The sequence below is a fragment of the Acanthochromis polyacanthus genome, chromosome 13 (assembly GCF_021347895.1).
Source record: "Acanthochromis polyacanthus isolate Apoly-LR-REF ecotype Palm Island chromosome 13, KAUST_Apoly_ChrSc, whole genome shotgun sequence".
NCBI classification, from domain to species: domain Eukaryota; kingdom Metazoa; phylum Chordata; class Actinopteri; family Pomacentridae; genus Acanthochromis; species Acanthochromis polyacanthus.
In genome coordinates, this window is record NC_067125.1 from 14,344,641 (window position 1) to 14,370,220 (window position 25,580).

At 39.7% G+C, this 25,580-nt stretch overlaps 1 protein-coding gene across 9 annotated transcripts in view; it reads left to right on the top strand.

Moving 5' to 3' along the window:
- Positions 1 to 13,257: 13,257 nt before the first annotated feature.
- Positions 13,258 to 25,580, top strand: part of gramd1bb (GRAM domain containing 1Bb) — a 125,146-nt gene continuing 112,823 nt past the window's right edge. For all 9 annotated transcript variants that reach the window (XM_051957864.1, XM_051957863.1, XM_051957866.1 and 6 more), the window contains exon 1: positions 13,258 to 13,645. The gene's annotated coding sequence lies outside the window, so the exon portion shown is untranslated. The remainder of the gene's footprint in view (positions 13,646 to 25,580) is intronic.

Sequence of the window (25,580 nt, forward strand, 5' to 3'; positions counted from 1 at the left end):
GGTAATTAGATTCAGATAATCCACACAACAAAAGCCGTAATCCTGCTCAAATTCACTGCATTCTGTTGATGTTGAACTGGCAGACCTGTTAACAAACTGCAGCCAGAGAGATTATAAAACTGAGCTGTTTATTGGATCACAAGGCGCAAGTTTACCCACATTAATGTTATGCCATATGCCATGTTGAGAAGTTGATGAAAAAGCCTTGCTGTTACGGGGATATACTGTGGTTTTACATAGCGGCCTCAGTGGAACCCTGCAGTCCCACCAAATTTAGAAAAGACCAGATGGGCAAATGATCCCTTTTTTATGCAAGCTACTTTGCCAGTTTTGCGAAGTTAAAATAATTAGCATTTTTTGATGGTGGGTTAGTTTCCACATTTAGCCAAATAACTGTTATTTTGTCGCATCTCTGGGGAGATAATTAGGTGAAAATGTAAAGATCATGGCTGTAATCAATACTATACTAAACCTGCAGGTGCAGTTGTTGTGTTTGGTGCAGCCAGCAGTTAGTGGGTTTGAAGGAAGGCTCAGTGTTAAACAATCTTTCATGTTTTTCACACTTTTTCTCAAGGGATTGAGATTGTTACAAGTCAGCCAGCAGCTCATTGTGTTAGGACACTTATCCAATCTAGCTAATGTACCAGTAGATCTTTTTAAATTGTATTGTGAAATGCAAAAAAGGGCCAGTGATTAAAAAAAAAGACTTTAAAACCATATTCGTTCATTTTGTCTATTGCATTCCACTCTTGATGACAAATACTTACTACATAGATGACTAATAATAAGTACATAGACAGATAAAGAAAGGAAAACCGCTAATTGTTGTGTTTTTAGATTATGTATTCTGCACAGTTTTGTGCATCACCACGACTGTTGTATCAGCATCAGGTTTTGATGCATTTCCAGCCTCCAGCTTCATGGCTCCTGCAAGTGCCATGGCTCTGTTCCTCCAAGGGCATCACCATGGAGAGGGTCTCACCCAAGGGCCCCGGCTAATGAGACAATGCAGCGAAATTGATTTAGTCTCCACCTTCCTATCTCCATCCTGTGCAGGCCAAAGATAAAACAGGGTGAGTCCCCAGGGTCATGGCTCAGTAAAGTCCTCCAAAGTCATTTCCTTCTCTCTGACTGAAGAGCTGGATTCATTATAGACCAGTCGAAGCTATGATTAGGTCCAATTAGTGGGCATATTGAATCGATGCCATGCTGCGCTGTTAGCATGTAATTAAATAGCTGTAAAGATGCACCTGTGTTGTAAAGATATTCCATGCATTTTCTTTGAGCTAATGTAACTGGATTCTCATGTGTATATAATGAATTGAAAAAACAGCATCTCAATATGCAAGGTAGTTTTTCTGAGGGCATGCGCTGTAAGATCCAATACGGTCATGTGTTAATGCCATGATGCTAATTTTCACTGCCAGCTTCTTAGTCCTCTGAGAAATATTAGGGTGCCAACAATAACAGTATTAATGACACATTAATGCACAAAACACTATACAAAAGAACCAGATGTGTTTCAGGTTCCTGAAACTAAATTTAATATCTCAAAACTTTTGACGCAGCTGTGCATGATTTTCTCGTGTTCTACTCATGTTTAAGTTAAGCCTGTTATCTTTCTGGAACATGGATGTCTCCCAGCAATGAGTGACTCCTCACTATCACCCCCCCCCCCTTTAGCACAAAGAACTTCTTGTTTGCATAATTGCCCAGCAGTCAGTGAGATTTTGACCAATCTTTTATGTAAGATTTCTTCCACTGCGAGAGGCTTGAGGGTCCTCTCACAGTACAACCCATTTCAAATCCCTCCCAAACGATTTCAATGGGCTTCAAATCTCTGCTTTTTTTTCTTAACTGTAGGCCATTCCATCCCCATCCATTTCTTCTTTTCAAGACATTCCTCGGTGGAATTGCTGATGGTCATCATCCAGTTAAAAAGGTCTGTTTCCAGTTAAGCTTCAACTTTCAAAGATGACCTCACGTTGTCTTCAAGCACTCTTTGATATGAGGCAGAATTCATATTTGAATCAATGACTGCAAGCTGCCAAGTCCCTGAGATGGTGAACCAGATAACAAAAGCCCTTCTAGGATGCTGTAAATTAGAATTTCACTGTAAGCATTATGCTACTGTACTTGCATCTGAAGGCTGTTTTGAGTACATCTTCGCATCCCAATCAAAAAATCCACAAACAGATGGCCTCAAACGATAACATTTCTACCACCATACGTTAAATTTTTTACTAGTTGTTTGTGCTCACTCATTGGTCAGTTCACATGGTTCATACATATGTGATGTAGTTCAACTTACATGAGCCCAGTGGCATTACATCTAATAGCCACTTCAAATGCTTATTGGCAAACTGTAGTTGTTGTTCTTTTCGTTTTTTGTTCTATTTTCTTCCTTACATGCCTGCCATGCAAACTTGTGCAGTCTCTTTGATTTTAGACACGTACACTTCGGCACCAACAGATCCTGAAATGAACTTATGGGATTCTTGGAAAGTTCCTATTTGACCTTAAACGGTCTGCTCTTGGGCTGATTTTTTTTTTTAAATGATTTATTCAAAATCATTTAGAGATCTTTTTAAACCCCTTTGCTAGACGTAGAGACAGCCAAGACTTTCTTGCTGAAGGCCTTAGAGAACTCTTTAGATCTTGTCAAGATGACACTACATGCTTCAAAAGCACAGAGAACACCAGACCTGAGGTTTTAATAAGACAAGTTCCACCTGTAACTCCCAAAGGAGCTTCAGACACCTAATTTAAAACTCCTGAATCAAATTATATGGATTGGAAAGTCTGATAGATATAGCAGCATGCTCATGAATTCATTTTTTAATGAATGTCAACTTTAAAAATCACACTCACTGATAGGTACAGTTTCAGAGGGTCAAATATTTCCAAGGAGGTAAAAAGCAAACAGCTTCCATGGAATGTTTTTTTTACCACGACTGCATAGTAGACCCAAAAATACGGTGTATCTCTTAGGTAGAAGGCTACGACAGTAGAATAAAATCAAATGATTGATTCACATCAGGCTGCTCAGTGGTTAGCACTTTTGCTATGCAGCAAGAAGATCTCAGGTTTGAATCCCGGGGTGGGCCTGGGATCTAGCTGCATGGAGTTTGCATGTTCTCCCTGAGTACCCGGTTTTCTCCGGGTACTCCGGCTTCCTCCCACAGTCCAAAAATATGCTGAGGTTAATTGAGTACTCTAAATTTTCCGTAGGTATGAATGTGAGTGTGATTGTTTGTCTGTATATGTAGCCCTGCGACAGACTGGCGACCTGTCCAGGGTGTCCCCTGCCTTCGCCCGAGTCAGCTGAGATAGGCTCCAGCACCCCCGCAACCCCAGTGAGGATAAAGCGGTGTATAGAGGATGGATGGATAAAGAGTTGAAGTGAAGAGATTCATGGAAAATGTCAGACTGGATGTTCCTGAGCTTGACTATTCGACCTGGATAATGGATTTTTTGCATTCCTTGTGAACATAACACAGGAACTAAACATCCTGAAAGCTGCAGGGCCCTGGGCAGCTCATCACAACAGCTTATGAGAGTGTGAAAGCCTTCCCCACAAAACTGTACGGAAGAGTATTAGGGCCACCCGTGAGAAAAAAAATGAAAGGGGGTAGAATTTTTTTTTCAGCATGAATTTTGAGAGAAAAGTCGAAATGTCGAGAATAAAGTCAAAATATAATGTCGAGAATAAAGTTGAAATATATTGTCGAGAATAAAGTTGAAATGTCGAGAATAAAGTTGAAATATAATGTCGAGAATAAAGTTGAAATAGGATGTTGAGAATAAAGTGGAAATATAATGTCGAGAATAAAGTTGAAATAGGATGTCGAGAATAAAGTCAAAATGTCGAGAATAAAGTCAAAATATAATGTCGAGAATAAAGTTGAATTAGGATGTCGAGAATAAAGTCAACCTTTTGGAGGTCTGCAGCCAACTGCTCTCGCCTTTTGAGACTAACAACCAGCGCACTGCTTCTACAAAATGCCGTTCAGTCAGTTAGATGAACTAGTGAAATTATACTTCAGACTCGGCTTTAGTAATAAAGAAATACTTTCTCTTTTAGCCCACAGACATACTGTGGTGATAAGTGTTAGAACTTTTCCGAAAACTGCGACTGTTCCGAAGGATAAACCACACACGGTTGGAAGAGGTGGCCTCATTCGTGCAAGCTGAAATAGCGGGTAATGGACAAATGCAAGGCTACCGATGGCTGCATCTGCGCGCAGTTCAGAGGGGATATGTTGTATCACAAGATACAATAAGACAGCTAATCAAGTTTTTTGATCCTGAAGGTGTGGAGCTCAGGCGGGCGTGCCGTTTGATAGATAGATAGATAGATACTTTATTAATCTCCAAAGAGAAATTCACAAAATGTTACAACTGGGTTTCAAACCCGCACCACCCACACCACAAGTAACAGCTCAATGCACTGAGCGATGAGAGACACAGGCATTATTGCAACAAAGGCCCCAACGTGCTGTGGAACATGGACTCGTATGATAAATTGAAGCCATATGGAATTGCCATTAATGGCTGTATTGACGGTTTTAGTCGCTATGTCGTATGGATGGAGGCATACAGAACAAACAATGACCCCAAAGTGATAGCCAATTACTTCATCACATCAATTTCTTCAAAGTTCTAACACTTATCACTACAGTATGTCTGTGGGCTAAAAGAGAAAGTATTTCTTTATTACTAAAGCCGAGTCTGAAGTATAATTTCACTAGTTCATCTAACTGACTGAACGGCATTTTGTAGAAGCAGTGCGCTGGTTGTTAGTCTCAAAAGGCGAGAGCAGTTGGCTGCAGACCTCCAAAAGGTTGACTTTATTCTCGACATCCTATTTCAACTTTATTCTCGACATTATATTTCCACTTTATTCTCGACATTTCAACTTTATTCTCGACATTATATTTCAACTTTATTCTCGACATTATATTTTGACTTTATTCTCGACATTTTGACTTTTTCTCAAAATTCATGCTGAAAAAAAACATTCTACCCCCTCTCATTTTTTTTACTCTTCCGTAAAACTGAGATTGTGGAAATCTCAACTGTCTGCAGAAAACCTTTGTCATGTCGCAGCATGTAGATCTTTGGTGGAAGAGGGCACATCATTCAGTGGTGATGAATATGTCATTGCTATTGAAAACCTGCAGCAAGAGTTTGATTAACGATTTGCTGACTTTAAGGTAAGGACACCTTCCAGCTGTTTGCAGACCCCTTATAAGCTGATGTGGAGAGTGTCCCCATCTAGTTGCAAAATGAACTTATTGACCTGCAGTGCAACAGTGAACTGAAAGCTAAATTCACATCAAGTAGATTAAATAAATTAAACATATTTTTACTCTAAGAATATACCCTTAAAGCATTTTTTACAAGCTTCACAAATGGCTTGTAAAATTAATTTGCACTCATACATGCAAATTAATAAAATACTCACATTTCTCTTTCTTAAAGCAGTCGTATTCTATCTGTGCTATCATTGTTAGTCTCCTTATCACTACATGTGGTGTACATTATTGTCCACATGGTGGCACTATAGCATTACTCTTCCTTGCTAAGAAATACTGACAAATTATTTATGGAAAGCAGCATTAAAAGCTAAAAAAGCACATTTTTAAGTAAATGAGAAGATTTAAGTTATCCGGTCCCAGAACTAGGCCTTCGGGATCCCCTCTAAATGAATTCTGTCAGGACTGCCAAGACTGTCAGACAAGTTAAATGATGTTGCAGCTGCAGGCCAAAGAGTAATGCTCTTCCTCCTGTGTGAACCCAAACAAATCTCTGACATCTCTGATAGTGCATCACTGGAGCACGACCACAGTGATACATACACACACACACACACACACACACACACACACACACACACACACACACTATTTCATGGACCGCCTCCCAAGGTTAAGTAGAGTGTGTGAAATGAGCAAGAAAGTTGCCTTTTAACATCGCTCACAGGGGACAGACATACCAGGGACTGTAAGTGGAGAGACGTCCTCAGTCTGCTGCCTCGTTGTTATGGATAATTAATAAAATCAAGGACAGGATTTGAAACATTTAAAAGAACTGAGTCCCATTCAGTGACCTGACCAAAATTGCATTTGTAGACTTCAGCCTGTTTTTAGAGGCTATACACGCTCGGAGCAGACAGCGCCAAGCAATCTTGGCACTTAATGAGGCCATAGTCTCAGCAAAGGCTTAGGAAAATGCAGCTCCCATGCAGCCTCAAGTCATCTTCACATTGCAATCCAACTGAATCAACCGTGATAACAACACATCCCAGAAGCGTATGAAATATTGATGTACATGCTTTGTTCTCCTCGCAGCTGCATGTGTGGCTATTATAATACAAAAGCAACACTCAAAATACTGCTGCAGTTGCCAACTAATCTTGCAGCTCAAAATGTGTCTGCACATCCGCTCTTGGTGAGGTAAAAATATGCTGCTGGGCATTAAAATAATAAATGCAGGCCTGTTTATCACACAGCGGCTTCAATACAGTACAAGATGACTAAGCAATGCTGTCATTTCAGTGTATTTACTGCTTTGTTGTCCAGGCCTGCTGTGCTCCTCTGTTTCCTGTCTTTGTGCTAAGCTAAACTGTTGGCATATTTAAAGATTAAAGTGTGGTATTGATCATCTGAAAGAAGTCATTGTAGTTCTTGGTCTGATCTCGAGGTAGTTAAATGCAGGTCAGGTCCATTTATGTTGCGGGTGCAGTTTTGTCAGATGATTGATTGACAATTAAATGGCAGGGTGGCACAGAATCATAACAACAGTACATCATCATGAAGAACAGAAGCTATTTTAAAAAGGCCACGATGACCTACTCAGTATTCAGTACATGTGTAGCAAGGAAACGCATGCAAACAGGTCTTTTCTCTCTGTGCATCCTCCTCAACCTTCTCTCCAACATCACCTAGCATTTAACTCGCGTACTTAAACCGCCTAATGGCTCCTCTATAATCAACCCCATTCTTCCAGCACAAGAGTAGTTATCCTCCTTCTGTTGCTGATTATACCTGCATTGACACCGTATACCAGGTTGTGTCGTATAACCTCCACACAGCTGCCTCATCAAAATCAAGCATATAATTTTATCCTCAGTGCACAAGCAGGGTGCAGCGAAACCAATTTCACTAATCCTCCTCAAACGTATAATACTGTCTTTTTTTCATTTTACTGACAAAGAGTAGAAGAGAGAGTAGAATAAAGTGTCACTTTGCAACAACATCTTCCCCTGTGCCGTGACTCTTATCGTTCCCCGCTCTCTTCTGTAATTATGTTCTTACTATTGCTGCCATCTTTCATTGCTTTGGAAAATGAGCTTGTGTTGAGCGCTCTCTGCGGTGCTTGAGCCTTTCAATTATGGTGTTGTGGAAATGAGGGGATTCAAAGTAGAGACGGGTCACTCTCTTCTAAATTAGGGAAGATAAATATCGGCACGTTAACGTGAACTGCAAGGGGTACATCCTAACAAGACATTTGATGTAGTACCAGTCTTTGTTAGTACTGGTGACCCTTTGTACATTGCAAGTTCAAACCAAAGTGAACATTATCTAAAGTAATAAGTTCATTAATTACAGCTGCTTTAAAGATCCAAACTTTCACCAAACACAGGAGGGCATCATTAATAAAGACCAATGCACTAATCAGGTATCAGTAGGATATCTCCAATTTTAGATCAGCAAGAGAGAATCAGAATAACAAATGAGATGTCTATTGATTTATTCAGTCAGTTTACTGGATGGATGGCGTTACATACAGTACGGTGCATACGGGTAAGAAGGAGACAGCTCTACATACAAAGTTTGTTTTCTTGCACTATATAACCATATGAGGCACTAAAGAAAAGCAGAAAAGAAGCAATGACAAAGAGGAGCAGCAACAACACTGCCTGAAGGACACTTAGCAGGAAAAAAAATACTAAGGGTCAAATAACATAAGCTGTCGGGCTAAAATACACCATAGAGATGAATCACTTCTACTGTATGTAACATCAGGTTGGACATCTGGGACTAAATGCAACTTAAACCCAAAGGAAAGGGTGGCTCCTATCAGTTTAGAGTTTCTGAAAGAGATGGTACTTGGTGGTTCAAAATCTCAAGCACCAGTTCCTGATTATTATTTGACCAGGTGTTTGTTCTCAAAGTATGCAAAAAAAGTTACTACTATACTGCAATGACCAATATGTGTTTTTTGCCAATTGATTTAACAAAAGTTGTACTGCGCATCTTAAACTTAAACAACCCATATTATGGTTTCTTACAAAGCCACACTAAAAGGAATTTTTTCCTACCGCAGAAAATACTGTCACTTTCCCGCCTCAAAACACCTCATTTGAAGTCTCGGCTTCCCCTTGTTCACTTATCTACATCACTGTGTCCTACATTTGCATGACACCTGCCTCGTGACTAGTTTGGTGCATCTTCAAACAAAGAATGAGCAGCTTCCTCGCAATCCGCCATTATTTTCTCTGCCTCTCGACTCAGATCTGGGGTTGCATTACATAACCAGCGCTGCCTCATTTTCGTCAGGCCGGGTAACCAATCAGAGCAGACTGGGAATTTTCTGAAGATGAGCCAGAAATTAAAACAGAGCGTTTCAGACAGTGTGTGAGAAGAGGTGCAGCAGCAATGTACAGTGTGGGAAATGTTTTTTGAAATTCATAGCATGTAAGCATGTTCTGGCAGACCCATGAAAAATGAATGAGCCTGTAAATGCGCAGAATATGTGCGCCTTAACACATCATCCTTCTCCGTATCATATTTCCCTCTCATAGTTATGTTTAAGAAGTAGGTAGCCTGCATGTGCTGTTTACATTTTACAATACATTTTACACCTTCGTGTGGAGCCTCTTGTCTGCCTGGGCTGGGGTGGTCCTTGTGTCGGCGCCCCTGCAGTCATGGTCCATGACTCCACTCGGTGTGTGTGGCCCCCAAAGGTAGCTTCATCCTCACTTCGGATTTCGGTGCCCAGCCATATCTCTTTTATATCTCCTTACCGACAGATGGTGTATGTGGGTGTGTGTTTGTTAGTATGTTTGTGTGTGTGGGTATGTATGTCTGTTCGTATGTCTACGTCTGTGTGTGAATGTATATGTGATTGTGTATCTGTGTGCATATTTGTGGGGGGTGTAAGGTTTCGGGTTTTTCACAGTGTTTTGTATTGTGTTGTTTTTGTTTTTATCCTCTGTGAGGCACTTTGTGTTACTCTACTGTATGAAAAGTGCCATATAAATAAAGTTGATTTGATTTGATTTGAATAGTAAGTATGAAGTTGGCATTCCTGCTGACTGCATTGACAGCTGATGGGATTAATCCAAAAAGGTAGGAATACACCATTAACCCTCCTGTTGTCCTCATTTCCGGGCACCAAAAAACATTGTTTCCTTGTCTGATAAAAATATGCAAAAATTCAGCAAAAAATTCCCAAATTTCTGAAAATTTGCAAAACTTCCAGGAAGAAAATTTCAATAATTTCTTAAAAATTTCTCCTCAAAAGTTTTATTTTTTAAAAAAAAATTCCCCAAATTTGGCAAGAAAATTGTTGTAAATATTTTCAAAAAATGAGTAAAAATCTTCCAAAAAAAATCCTAAAAATATCTAAAGTGATTACACATATATCAGTAAAACTTCTAATAATTCTTTAAGAACATTCACAAAAAAAAAAAAATCCAGTGAAATTCACTGGATTTTGGTTGATTTTTTTGTGAATGTTCTTAAGTAACATTTTTAACATTTCTTTTTTCAACCAAAAATGTTCAAAGATTTCCCAAACATGTTGAAAATGTGGAGATCAGAAGCTTCATTGTGAATTATTTTTTTAATCCACATTTTCAAACTTTCAAATGGGTCAATTTTGACCTGCAGGATGACATGAAGGTTAAGCAAGCCAGCAATGCTCAAGTCATTGTAAACAATAATGCATGTTTCAAAACATTCACATATAGAGGAGGTTGGGTATAACAGATGGTGGAAGATCTGAAGTTGGAAGCGATCTATTGTAATCATACCCATGAGTCAGAGCAGCAATTATAAAAAAAACCTAGAGACAAACAAGAAGATGATGTGTGTCTCCATCATAAACTGTACCTCCATCATTCTGCCAGGCAAATGCATGGGTCAAACTGACATTTGTTCCTTGATCTAGTTGGTGTGGTACTTTTGAACAAAAGCCAGAGCCCAGAAGAAAGCTATTAAAGGGTCACCTGCTGGAAAAACTGAGAGAAAAAGTGGGCTCATTATTGAAGGTACACAGTGGGCAGTATCATCTTGTACTCTTGTAACTTGTGCTACAGCATGAGGAAAAGATTTGTACGTACCTGTCAGCCTGACCTTACAGCCAGCTGTTGCAAGATAATTTTTCATATGAATCCAAATTTGCATCAGCATCTTCGAACATCGCAACAAAAATCTAACTTGGAGCACATAGGTATTCAACAAGTATGGCCCCCAGAAATGGTAAGAAACTTCCATTTTGCTATGTGCACACTCTTATTACCAAGCAGGGGAATCATAAGGATTTGTGCTGTCAAATGGTGACTCTGAATGAGCCCATGGCATTAGAAATACAGCAGCAGAATGTCCACTTGATCTACGTATGAGCCACCGAGTGTTCCGATTTGAAAGTGTGAAGTAAAAAAGCAGCCTTGAGCATCATTTATGCACTACAATATCCACACTCACAAGACAGTTCTAATGTTAAAGGTCACATTAATACCTTCAAGTCAAATCACTCCTATTAATTTTAATGATATACAGTGTGTACAGTGCAGTGCAGCGAGCTTTTTTTTCCTCAGTAAGCCTTAGTTAACAGGCCCTCATCCCCTGACATTATTTCTCATTAGCTGTCTGGGTGAATCTGCCCTCACTTTAATAACATGAACTCACTTGTTAACACTCAAGACGTGAGAAAAACACATATTCAGTGAGACTCTATAGCAACTAAGTTATTACTGCCATGCTTGGTCTTTGCATTTCACACAGTGCAGCGTTTGCACATCTAATGACCACGCTATGCTGTGTGACTTACTGACTTTGCTGCAAAGTCTCTGGCAAGTAATATCACAAAAGCATTGTTATAATAACTCCACCAGTGAAACCTTAAAATAAAGAAACAAATGCTGCTGGTTAGAAAGTGTGTTGTACTTTTACCAACAAAATGAGCTTCCATTAAATAATTCAATATTTAATATCAACCAGTGAGATGTGGATTGATTTTGTTTTTGAGTTCCATTGTTCAGCTACTGCACCACATCACAAAACCATCTGAAAACTGGTATTCAAAGTATCCCTCAAAGTGAGAGAATGTCATGTGTGGGTTTTGATCTTCATTGGTCTCCAGTTCCCCGCTGCTAGTAGCACTGGTACTTCCGTCTTTGTGCACATTTTTTAAACCTTAAGCTACAGATTAAAGCTGCCATGCTTTACTTTTTAATCACAATGAATTCTTTGTGCCTTTTCAACTCCTGCGGAAAGCTTGAGGTTTATTTGACTGCAGCTTCATTGGGCTGGTTTTACACACAATGGAAATTTGTCATTCCATGCTTGCTTATTATATTTCATCATTTTTCCTATAAATGTATATATAGAAAGTGCATTGCTTAAATTTGACTTTTCCCTTGTTTGAATCTTCATAACACACAGCGTCAGGTCAACTGGACAAGGACAAGGATATTTCTGTATTTATTGATGTGCAGATTGTGTTTGCATGCAAATGTGGCAACAAATGCAAATTGTGTGAGCGTGTATATGTGTGTTTCTTTGTAGATAACACATGTGCCCTTCACATTCCCTTAATTACATTCATGGAGGAAGACAGGTGGTGAAATATGAATATGTTCAGGTCAAGAGTCATGCTCAGTGCAGGTCTTTTCTTATCTACCAACACATAGTCTGGGATCAAGCTTTAGTAAAAAACTATCAAATTCCATCAGAGAAACATCTACAGACCTAATTCGAAATAAAGTTTTTAAGTAAGATGTAAAAATGTCTTCTTACATCCACACGGCCTGTAGGTCCTCTTATCCTACTTGAACTTGTTTTATGGCACTCATCCAGGTTGTTTTCTCCTGACCAGGTCCTTGTTTGTGTTTTATCGACTCTCAGATGTATGCCCCTTTGGATAAAAGCTAAATGAAACTGTAGAATTGTAGAGTTTAGGTTTTCTCCAGAGTTTCAGAGCTGCCATAATAGCCCTTTGGCATCTGTCATACTTCTACACTTGGGAACTGTGCAAAAACACTTCCAATTCATTCACTGGATGGTATTTTTAAGCGCATATGCTAAAATATATCGCCGATTATTCCTGTCTTCAAGCCCGCTGGTGTCATACCTGTCATTATGTTAGCTGCTGGACCTCTCTCCAACAAGCGCTAATGGATTAGGGCCACTATTGCACTATTTATATCTCTTAGGCAACTATGTCCCTCCTTCCCTCCCGCTATCCCTGTTATCCCTTAAACCATGGAGATTTTCAGCATGGAGGGAGGAAGATGGGGACGTGATGGCGGTGGTGGCGGTGGGGGGAGGGTTGGTTTTAGGGGAGATTCTCATAATAGCGCCTTGCTGTCCTCTTTCTTCTGTTGTGCCTTACGACTGTGGGCTCAAAATAGAACATCGCTAGAGCGCACGCTGACACACCCACGTACAGTGAAGCACATTGATCATGGGGAAGTGGGGTTTCCAAATGAAATTTTACAGTACAATGACACATTCAGAAATTTTTTTTCATTCATCATGTCATTTTTTTTTATATCACAGCAGAGGCACCATCAGTTCTGAGCAGACTCCCTCACACACACACACACACACACACACACACACACACTGCTTCTAGTTACATATGTGAGTATTTTTCTGTGATCCACAAAGCAATGACTGAATATAATCCAGTCTATTTATAGCAGCAACCGCAACAAACTCTCATTGCCCAAAGCGCTTACATTTGTTAACTTCATACTGTGATATGTTTGAGAACATGTCAACAGCACAAATAGAACACTGGAGCATGTCTCCTTGCAAAACAGCTGGAAATAAGCACTCAGATTCTAGAGAAATATTAGTGTGAAGAGGCTACAGGAGGGTTTTTTTGTGAATGTGTTTGTTTGTCCATGTGATTTGCATATGTTTGTGTGAACACAGTACAGTGTGTGTGTGTGTGTGTGTGTGTGTGTCCGTGGGTGCCGGAGCTACAGTGGATAAGAAGGCACGCCAGAGTGAGTGAGCGAGCGAGTGCACAAGTGGAGCAGGATCAGGAGAGAAGGAGAGCAGAGAAGGAGACAGAAAGAAACACACAGAGAGAGGGGTTTTTTGTGCAGTGCAGGAGCAAGTCGCTATTTCCCAAGAAAAGGGAGGCGCAATCTTCCATCTTCTCATGGGGGATTTAAACTGCTCCAGATTGGCTTCAGTGTGACAGAGGATTCCCCGGCTTGTGGAGTACGGCTCTCTTCTCTAATGTAACACGGGACTTTGTTGTGAAGCGAGAGAGGCGCACAGGAAGGAGGGAGAGGGACACTTGCTCCTACTTCCTTTGTACCCAACCTGCTTGACAGATGGCACTGGCAGAATGATCTTTGACTCTCACCCAGGGACCAGTGCTCGCTTGACTCACTGAGGTAACGTATGTCAGCTCCTCTCTACAGCTCTTAGAGAAAAAGCTGCATGCTCTTACATGCATTCTGCAGCACTGTTTGCTTTGAATGTGCCTGAGTGAATGTGGGAAATGAATTAGACAGCTCAATGTGCATGCAAGTATGTCTGAAATGTTAGTTCACAGGCAGTGCCAAGGACTACACTTTGGCTCAATCACCACCACATCAGCACCCAGTCAGAGTGAAGTTGCTTAACTGTCTAGTTGGTGGAACTGTTTATTAGTTGTGTTTATCAGTGGTGTGTTTTTGCCTTATTTGCTGTATGTGAGGGCAACCTGAGGTCCACAATGAGGGTGGCCGTGGCAGAAGGGCAGCATCCTGCTGCCAGCACTTTTTCTCCCGAGTCTGCAACCACCTGCACTTTTATTTTTAACCAGTCACCCTTCGTAGATAAACCTGATGTTGCTGTTCTCTGTGCCTTACAAATTATGGTGGCACAGCAGCAGGTGTTGTGTTGGAAATAAAAGGCAGGGTAATATGTGAGGGATGAAGTGCCACGTGAACAGTTTGGAGCTTGGAGAGTTTGAGATCTCCGTATTTGTGATTATTGAATACAGTGAACATGGTGTCTTCCTTTAAATTGCAAAATATCTGAAATATGACCTGATAATTGTGTTGTAAAACTCTGAAATGACTTTCAACATTAATATTGTAAGAACTGAAAAAACAGACAATATTGAGATAAGAGATACAGCAACTGCACTGATTGCAGTTTTAGAAATTAGATCATAAAAATATAATTTCATACACTGTTACACATAAAAGAACAATCGTCACTTTACTGAAAATGACCAGGATGACTAAAAAAACATCCTCAAAGTACTTAAAAACGGAGGCATTTTGTTCTTATTCACATTTTTTGTTGGTTAATTGGAAGTCTCTGTAAGTCTGGATTAACATCAGACTGACTTACTTGTTGGCTGTTTGCCAGCCTTTCTTTTAAAACCAATAGTCTCAACACAATGTGCTAGCTTCTCCCAGGCAGCCGACACCGTTGGGGACGTATTGTTTAATTTCCTAAGAAAAATAGATGACAGTCTCTGTAATATCTAGTGAAACTCTGAGATTTTTGAATGTGGGGAAGTTTGCATCAGAAACAATAGTTGAGCAACAGAGCTTTGTAATAATTCACTCACATTCACTCTCAGCTGGCCTCGCTAACACACTGTCTTTTTCTCTCTCACACTCTCACAGTCTGTCTTCTGCCTTCACACGCCTGAAATCAGCGTGACGCTGATGTTCAGAAGAATCCTTCGAGCAGAACACTGTTTAATTGTACCAAATTGGTGAAATAGAATAAAATCCTGCCTGCACCTACCTGGACACTCACAGTAACGTCTGGGCTGTCAATTAAAAGTTTAAAGTGAAGATGCAAATTCCAAATTGGATCTATGACTGCAAACAGGTTTGTCTCAAGAGACGGAGGACTTAGAGGTAGCTAAAGGAGAATTTCAAACAAGGTGATACATACTGGCTTGATCCTACAGACAGCATCAAGGGCTAGAACAAAAACCCAACATGTCCTGTTTGATCTGTGCAATTAGATTAATCTTGCAAAAGGAAAATCAGGACAAAATCATTTGCATCTGTCAACAAAATCACAAAAGCATTTGAAACATCATGGTACTAAAATCAATGTCTGTATTTCATGTGCTAAAAATGCAGAACAGCATTGGTATCAAGGCGAATTCTACCAGCAGTCGCAGCGTGTACAATATATACGATCTATAATAAACAGAGGGAAGTCATGAAATGCTGCAGTCGAGGCTGTGCTTCATTATATTGAGGTTGGGTTCACTGATAGACACCAGATAATAATAGAGTCATCTGAGTCATACACCACTGGTATGCACGTGTACTCGAAATACTATACTTTCAGCTAATTAAATATTTAGTACACATGGCAACCCAGATGTCAGACCCTTTTCAGCTGTAAGGCTGCTCGGTGGGTAATGTTGTGTACTGTATATATAGTACAACTCTGTGTTTACAGGAGTCTCTATGGAGAAACACAAGTATTTTACCAGTTTATTAGTATTTTGCATATTCTGTTCTTCATTATTTTTTAGCATGTCACACTGTAAAGCAGTGGGGCAGGAAAATCTTTTCTTAGTTTTAACATCATTCCTGTTTGTGATGAGGTGTTTGCAGGTGCATAGTTCAAAGTGTAGTGTTGTATCCCTGTCAGTTTAATGTGCTTATTTTTAGCAGTCATTGACCCACTCAGAATGAAGATTGATGTCCCTCCCACTGCATTCCCAGGGTCACCCAGTCTCCAGTGGTCGCACTGAAACTCACACCATTAGCTATAGATTAAAGACACTGAGGCTTCCTGTCTCCCGGACAATGTCACAGAGCAGGTGATTTGCAGTCATGGATGGATGCAGACATTGCAGAGGGAAATCAGAGGTTTGAAGTCACACTTTATAGCTGACCTTTTGCTCTAGATTGAGGATCATTTGTCACACAAACTGGAGCCCCACTGAGCCCATTAGGAAATGACGCATGAATCCCTGTTCCTGTGGAGCAACAATGGCGGTTTTGTATTTTTTAAAATGAATATTACATTTTATTTTAAATATCAAAGCTCTTCCCTTCCTCTTGAAATGTCAATGCTAAATAAGACAAGAAAATATGTAGACAAGTGCAATACATTTCTATTCTAAACAAAAATCTAAGTGAGTAAATTATTAGATGAACATTTGCGTAAATCATCGGTGAAGTCTTAAGCCAAGTGCAGTTCATTGTGTGTGTTGCACTTTATCACAGCTCTGCTATTATACAGCAGTCGGCCACCAGCTTTGCCTCGGTGAACTTCTCTTGCATTCTGCTGTATTTCATCTCACAGAGGTTATTTGATCTTGAACTGAGATTGCCACATTTTTTATTCTGGACGCTAAATTATTGTTATCTCTTTTTGCCCTTCTCTGCTCACCGTCTTGCTGTGAGCAGCTACATAGTATTATCCTGTGCACCATCTGGATGGCATGCATTTTCTACCTTTTTATGTGCCATTTTCCTGAACAAATGTTTGCCTAAACTTTAAATGCAACGCTCCTGTCGGGTCAGCCCTTGCGGTCACATACTATAGGTGCTTAGCTCCAAAGCCTTTTCCCTCACAAGTCCCACAGTATACGCTTAATAAAATCCAACACTCAAGTGGTCTCTGTTGAAACTGTATCCCCATGTAAGCCCCGTGCTAATAAACACTCTTTATTAGCATTCCCTGACTAATCACCTGCTCATTCCCCAATAAAAATCAAACACTCAGAGGATTAGCATAGTTGGCATGTTTTACTGGTATTATCATAAGCCAGATTGACTTTAGTCATAGGGAGACACGCTGAGTTTTATATAGTCCACGATTTAATTAGTACCAGCTCTTTCAACAGCACGAACTGCCTATTAAATTCCTTGAATCCTGATTTATTTCACCCTTGCTTTACCTGTTTCAGGTTTCATGAATCATTTCATACAGTTTCATTTTCATACACCTAATTGATCATAATTTACATGAATAATTCCATTTCTATGGAAACCTTTTGATTATTCTGTGGGTAAAACTTGGTGTAGAAGTTGCTTTAATGTATCACAGACACATCTGAGCATCAGGCATATGTAAGAACTGTTTCGACTGTATCGACACTAAAAGAAACAAAAGCTCAAAGTCGTCTTTATTGTCTGAGTTGAGGCATCTGAAACAGGCTTCTGTGTCCTGTTTTTCTGTATTCTCTGTATCGTTTTGTAGACAGCGCTTTTTCTTGTGGTTGTACAATGACGTCGAATGAGTTCAGTGGAAAGCAGCCAAAATTGTTGTGGGTGAAGATAGATTGTTCCTTACCACCAGCGAAAGAGACAATTATATTTCACATTTCAGAGCAACTGCGATTGAAGAATTGGAACGATAGATTTTTATACATCACACGAAAACGAAAATGCATGAAATGCCAAGTAATTGTTTTTCCTTCATTTGTCTTCCATCATCCTGCTTGTTTAGTTTTATTATCACTATAGTGGGATATTATGCAGTGTAATAGTTGAGTGCTTTCTTCTTAGTGTTTTTCGTTTACTGGAGCAGAAATTATAACATTGAATGATAATTTAGCTAATGCAAGGAAATCATTTACTTTACCTCAGGGAAATTAACAAGCAACTAGCAAGCAAAACTAACTTCCCACATATCACACCAGAGAGAAGATGAGACAAAAACAAAAACCAGGGGGTGGGCACAGCGCATCCTATAATTAGCAGCTGTCATCATGATGGTTGTATGGAAGAGGGAAATCTTTATATTTTTGCATACTGCAAGCAGCAGTCGTTCCCAAGAGCTGCGATGGAGCCCATTTAACAACTGTAATTTGAAAGTATTCTGTGCATTCAGATTGCACATGTGGCCAAATTGCATTTCACAAATAACTGCCTCTCTCTCCTTTTGTGTAATTGTGTGCATTGGATGTTTATCATAATTCAGAATTAAACCCTTTTTCTACTTTGCAGTTAACCTTTGGACACTTGTTGTCTCATGGCAATGTTAGTACACAGTAAATCGGAAGCCGTAACCACAGCATGTCTGGGATAATGGAGCAGGTATTTGGTTTTCAATTTTAGATGCCCAGGAAGATTTATCTTCTTTACAGTCCCTAAAGTAAAATCATCATAATTACTGACAGGCTTGGTGTTACACAACATCTGTGTGATGTGCCAAATTTCAATGCCAGAAGAATAAGAATGGTGATGTGGAGGTGGAGGAAGAGAAGGCGGAAGATGAGGTCCAGGGACGCAATAAAAGGGCTGCAGATATTGTCCAGCTACAGACGGCATTTCAAGGATTCTTTGTACAGACATTACTACTCCTCAGAGAACTGTGACTTCAGTGGCACCCTGATGTTACTTCTGTTGCCACCTTGAGATTAGCATTTCTGGTCTTGAGCGAAATAACGGTTTTCATGAAAACATTTAAGTCCTGAAAAGTGCAGTTTACTCTAATAAGCTGCCAACAAGACAAAATGACGTGAGTGTGCAAAAAGGAAACTGAGAGAAAGCAAAGAGAACTTTAACTAAAAAATCAAAATCAGTTAAAAAATAAAAGAGTAGAAAGGTGGTTTTCACTCTTGATGCACTTGTACTATGTGTTTCCTTGACAATCACTAAGTTTTTGTCTTCTGTGAAGCGAAAAGCCTCATGTCTTCTCTGTGGTGCATTCTGATAGCCCTCCAAGGTTGATGTTCAACATTTTCATACTGTTTTTTGATGGCTGACCTTTAAAGCCATTGCTGTTATTGGCGGCTCACTAAAATATTATCTTGTCTTTGTTCACTTGCGCTTACAAAGAGATAATTAGAATATAATGAGAAACAAGGTGAAGTTGCCTAGTAATCTTGAATCAGGTGCTGTTTATGGACCTCACTGTCTGCTTTGCAGCCTAAAACAATCAGAAATACCTACTGAGCTTTGTTTATTTTCTGTCAGCTTACCCCGCTCCTCTTTTCTGCTTTTTTTTTTTGTTAGATGTTACTGGAAAAATCCATCAATCTCATCTTCCTCTCTGGCAATCTTTGATGACCCTGAGTGCTGGTTTCTGTGTTTGGTATATCCTGCTGGTTCTCTGATATTTACTTCAGGGTTGAGCTCGCCAGACTTGCCAGAAAAAGCAAGCTTATGTTCAGTCTTCTTTTGAAAAAAATCTGTTGAACTTGTTTGGGTGTTTCAGTGGACCGCAGGTAAAAAAATGAGCCTGCGGTCTATTAATTTCTTTTACCATGTAGTCACTCACTGACAACCACATCATGAATATGAGCAAAACAAAACAGGAAGAGGCTGATGACTATCAACAGACTATAGTAGTAATCTTCCATGATGTACATTTTTAACTTGGCATTAAAAAATGTTCAAAAAGCGAGCTCAGCTGAGTCATCAGACTTAAGGAAGTAATTAGAGAGGTGCAAAAAAAAAGCTGAATGTGAAATACTCTGGGATGTGGCAAACAGCAGATGTCAGATGCAGGTGAGAGGATGTGTGTGCTGGATGTTTGAGAGCACAGAAGAACACACAACATGTTCTGTATGCAGCAAACAGACAGAGTCAGGTGGAACATATGAGAGATTTCACTCAGCGCATCCCTGCAGAGCTCTATTAGCTGAATCAAACAGGACATGCAGTCAGATGCAAGAATTAAGAATCACATAACTTAATAGAACAAACTTTCATTTCTTCAGTTTTATAGTTAGTTTGATGCAAGTTAACAGAATCACTCGCATGTAGCCATCAACTGAAGATGACGTGTTTGCAGGTGTCTATTTTTTTGCATTCACTTCGCTGTCATATATAATTGCAGTTCTCCAAGCTTACACCAGACATGTTGACAATGTTGGCATCACGGGCTCAATTATCATGATAATAGTGCATTCTATGGTTTCCTCAGTCTGGGGTTGTGCACAATTACTGGAAAGCTGAAAACCATGCAGTATCACTCCTGAGACTTGTGTAGATCTGCATTCTTACAAGCAATAATAAAATGCTCAGTAACTGGAAAGCAAAGGGACCACAGTTTTGCATATTTTCTCAGCTTATATTTTTGCATATTAATGAATTTGATGTAAAAAAAAAAAAAAAAACGCATACTGTAAATTCTAAGTGTACCTGCAGGTTTCATTCCAGGCTGCTTACAAAGCAGTCGATGTCAGTGTGCAAGCGACACCGGATGGTAACTGTTAAATAAAGCAAAAGCAAACTCAACACAATCCATGTCTTTCAGTACTACACAGCATGTAATGCATCTTCTACGGCCTGTGCCCTTTAATTAAGTGATAGTATTTCACAAGAAAGCTATAAAAATAGTAAAAAAAAAAAAAAAAGGCATGTTGCTGTTGGCACTAATTTTGGTTCGCTACGGTTCAGATATGTTCGTATGTGTGATCAAAGCGAAGCAGTCATTTCTCATTTTGTTTCTGTCTCAAGGGGCATTTGTTTTGATGATTGCTGTGGATGGACAAATGAAGTTCATGCAGCAGGATGGAAGTTTCTAGCAGAAGGCTTTTGTATGGAAACTGTCAGACTAATTGAGCTGATAGACTTCTCCATTTTCTTCTTACTGGGAAGCAACGCAAATTAGATATTTTTTCCTTTTGATTTAGGGAGACACCCTCTCTTTGAAATTTGCAGTTGTGACCTCTTTAAAAAACGGATACTCCTCTCAATCATACTTGTCACAGAGAATGAAACTGAGCCATCTGTAGCCTTTCATTCTAACTCCCATTTAGTCATTTATCATTTTCTGTCAGCACGACAGGTCAAAAGAGTGACACACAATCTGAAATCAGTAGGTTTGATATTTTCATATTTTGGACAGAAAGGGTATTTTTTTATGCAATACAGAGGACGTGTCGAGTGCTCTGCCATTGTGTTTGGGGATTAGGGCGCAGGAATGAATTCTTTGGACATTGTGCTGATAAGCTTTGCACGATTTGTAAGTCTTGGCTCTACATGAAGGAGCACACAATTAGACTGACAGATTTGTACTGAAAACATGGATTTTTTGGAGACTTCAAAAACACAAAATCAAATTATACACGTTAATTAGTGTGTGTTGTATTTCCAGCAATTTACAGCAGTCTTTACTAGACCCTTGATTCTCATTCAGTATTCCTTGTTTTAAGACAGAGTGACCACAGGGCAGATTTATGTAGACGGAAAACTTGTTAAATGGGACTAATCTGAAGTGAAGTTGAAAATTGTCTTCTCATTGTCAGTCAGTTGATCATCTGGACATTGCACTGACACCAGGTCCCTTCTCCATCTGTCGAGCTGTCATCGATCGTTGCACTCTGTGATTCAGAATACTTTTTTGGATAATACATGATTATCTTAAAGCAGTATACACTTGCTGTATAAATATAAATTTAGGGTCTTTTCTTTGAAGGTTTCTACAAAAAGTTAGCCTAGCCGCGCTAGACCCATGTTCAGAAGGCACAAGGGTCTAGGGCCGCTCGACAGGGAGGGAGGCGGGCTAAAAGGTTGTCTTTCAAATCACTCTGCAGCAATTTTCTTCTCAATGAAACACTTCAGTGCTGTCCTTTGTTTATCTTTCAAGTTGAATTTTAGCTTCAAATCTTTAAGGGCTGTGGCCAAAGCCGAGTCGAAAGATAACTGTTTATTGTGTGCCAGTTGTTTCTGTCAGAATCGTCGCGCCTCTGTCGTCACTCAGTTACGCCCGCCTTCTGACTCTACACTTCATGGTAATTCGTCCGGCCAGTCTTAGGAGCATCCAGCCTCGAGCCTTATGGAGGGTAACTAGACCCACCCTGGCAGAGAATTAAATTCGTTGCCGTGGGTTGTCTAGCGCGGCAAGGCTAACAAAAAGTACCTTTATAGTTCAAATGAAAAAGATTATAAAGGGTATTTTAAATGCAATGTGGACCAACAGCGAGACACAAAATCCCCTGTTATCCCTGATACAAGGTGACATTTTGAACCATTTCTAAGATCATCATTATTCCTCTTACATCTCTGCCTGGTCTTTTCTGATATCTTCTAACAGCATTTGCGGTAGGTTGCCATTATCATTGTCATGACCAACATTGTTGCAATTTCATACTCAAAAGATTACAGTAGGTCCCAGTGGACACCCAGCAAGTAATTATGACAAAGCTGATTTCATATGATTGGGTTCTGGCTTGTAGATAATACACAGTGAGTGTATATGTGTGACATAAAGTGAGATCTGCTGAAGTGTTTTTATGACAAAGAAACTGCATGATTTCACAGTTTTTTGGTGTCTGGGTTATGACATTTGTTGCCTTATAATAAAATATATTCTTATATTGAATCCCAAGATACTAGACCTGCACAGCGCGAGTGTAATGCAAAGACTTTATTTTCTTTGTGTTGTTGTCTCATAAATCAAAATCTCATTAGAGTCTATATACTGTATGCGGTAAGTGTAGTTTGAGAGGTTTTTCATTTATCACATTAGGGTTGCATTGAGTGTGTTGATTCAAGACAAATTGGCCGAGATCCATTACTGTCAAAAGTTACAGCCTTCCATTTACTACCATCGATGCTTTGTTTCTTGGTGACACTGAATACACAGCTTGTGATTCAGCTGCAGCTGGAAAGGGTCCTATTTTTTTCAACACTAATTACCTGCTTGTAGCCGTTACCAGATGGCTCTTCACTCCTGATGGTGGCTGCTTAATCACACGTCACCTATTTTCCTTCACACGGAAACATCAAGGTAGATGGCACAAGATTGCTTATAAATAACAGCCTCTCGATGGATGTCAAACCTCAGATTAACTCCTGCATTCTCAAGTATCATTCAGAAAACGCATCATAGCATACAGAAAAACAGAGATTTTTTTGCTTTAGAAAGTGATTAGTGCGTCCATAGTGAGTTTAATTTAATTTCAAGTTTCTCAATGTAATATAAAGATCCACCAAGGAAATAACCTTAATTTGGTGGAAGTGAATTCTGCTGAAATTACACATCACATAATTAAATGATGCAAATTTTCCTTTGGAGCAGTCCCCAATTAAGAAGCAGGTTATATAAGATATAGATAATTGCATACGTTTATATTAAGAGTGAGCCAAGAGGCAGTGTCCCTGATGGTGTGTCAGACTGGCAATTTCCTCCCACTTGTAAGGCCTTCTATAAGAAGACTTGACCAATTTGTCAGTGGCCCTGAGATACTATCAAGTCATTATCACGCTCAACCTGCCCCATACTATACATCACACTGGTCACCTGTAGGCTATGCAGTACCAACCTTTATGTAGTTTGCACAGCCTGCCCAAGACCAAATCAGCAAACAGGAAACTGCCCCAGATGTCTGGAAAGTAGCTTAATTAAATTAGTTTGGTAATGCTGTCTCCCTCTCTAATGTACATCAAACTGAAATGATTCAACCTAAAGACAACATGTGCATTATGACTTAATACAAAGGCCTTCATTCGTGTAGTTTATAATGTGCCTCTATTGTGTATTTTTCTGTAAATTAGTTCACAATACACAGCTTGCATTACTTAACATAAGTCATTGTTTTCATACTTTGACATTTATTTTTGGAAAATAGTTTAGACACTTATGCCTGAATGATCATTTATGCCATTTTTTGTATAGTTTTGTAATAAGCCTCATTCTTTAACAACAAATCTAATTTGCAGATCCAGCTAAATGAATCACAAGTGATGAAGTCATGTGAAGTCATACCCACCCACCCAGTATCTATACACCGCTTAATGCTCATTAGGGTCGCGGGGGTGCTGGAGTCTATCCCAGCTGACTCGGGCGAAGGCAGGGGACACCCTGTACAGGTCGCCAGTCTGTCACAGGGCTACATATACAGACAAACAATCACACTCACATTCACACCTACGGTCAGTTTAGAGTAATCAATTAACCTCAGCATATTTTTTGGACTGTGGGAGGAAGCCGGAGTGCCCGAAGAAAGCCCACGCATGCACAGGGAGAACATGCAAACTCCATGCAGGAAGATCCTGGGAAAGCATTTTCCATAACTTAAATACATTTTGTAGCCCTACTCTTACATGAAATCATGTCATTTTAAAAAAAAATTTAAGGTTCTTGTACATTAGATGTAATATCATGTAAATCATTTTATTGATGCTTTTACATATTTTAAAAATCCTAAAAATATATATAATATAAAAAGGAGAAAATCTGCACATTGTAGTGAAGCATACTGTGTGTAATGAGTTTACAGTGTTTAATGTTAAACAAGGCTCGTTTGTGACTAGCCACTCTCAAAGTTTATGCCATCCATCATTTCAAGGAAAAAGTTCCAGAAGCCAGACGTAATTTTTTAAATTCCAGGCTGTAGTATCACTGCTGGTCGCCACATTGCACAGACACCGAGTCAGTCTCTAGTCCCCAACAATTACAAAATCTCTTTTATTGATGACACAAACAGTCCCCATCTCAGACTGCCAGGTCAGAGCCCTTCCTGTGATTCTATCCGTCCATAATAGTTTAGGTTGATGGATTTCTCAGAGTGACTGTGTTCAGATCTGTGGTGAAACTGAAATTACAGACCATTGATTTATTCTTGCTACCTGCTCTTCAATCAAATCCACATCTTCAATACCTTCGCTGCCAAAGAAAATGGTCTTGATCACAGTTATATACCAAGAATAAACCGAGTCATTTTTAATCAGAATCTACATATAAGCTCAGGGAACTTTCAGGAAATGTAAGAGCACAAAATGTACATAGAAACTGCCACAGTGACATTTTGAGCAGTTTCACATATGGGTGCGAGAATTTCACTTCCAGAGCATTGTGACAATAACAGCTCAGCTGCACATTCAGTTACAAAACTTTCGACATATTCAGTCCCTGAAAGCGATTGGAGTCTTGTTGCCAAAAGCTTTTTCAACAGAGACTGAAGAGATGAACTTCTCAAAAAGCCAAACAGTAAGCAATTGTCTGTCAGCTCCACTCAACAATACGCAGCCACACTCCCTGAGGTGCTTCACTCCACTGCTATAACCCAACACACTGAGAAGCATGCCGTATGGATATAAAGACCCTCCATGCTAACATCCCCTGTTTCACAGACCTGTCACTGAGCTGCGGTGGTCTGCAGTCAAGCCTCATCTGGGAATTACACTCAGTGACAGCATGAGGACACATTGACTTTGTCACTGAACAGAAAAAAAGCAGTACTGTGTCATTTATTTTTGTTATCCAGTGAGTCATAGCTTGCTCATCTATAACTGTGGCAGGCCATAGCATCCCAGTGTCATTTTGCTATAATCTTGTGGATTTATGTTCTGCATTGTGCTGCGTAAGAGAATGAAGGTGTGGATAGAGATGAGGATCAGCCTTTCTGGCAATACATAGCTCATTCTTTTAATCCAGCTTTATTGATTGTGACAC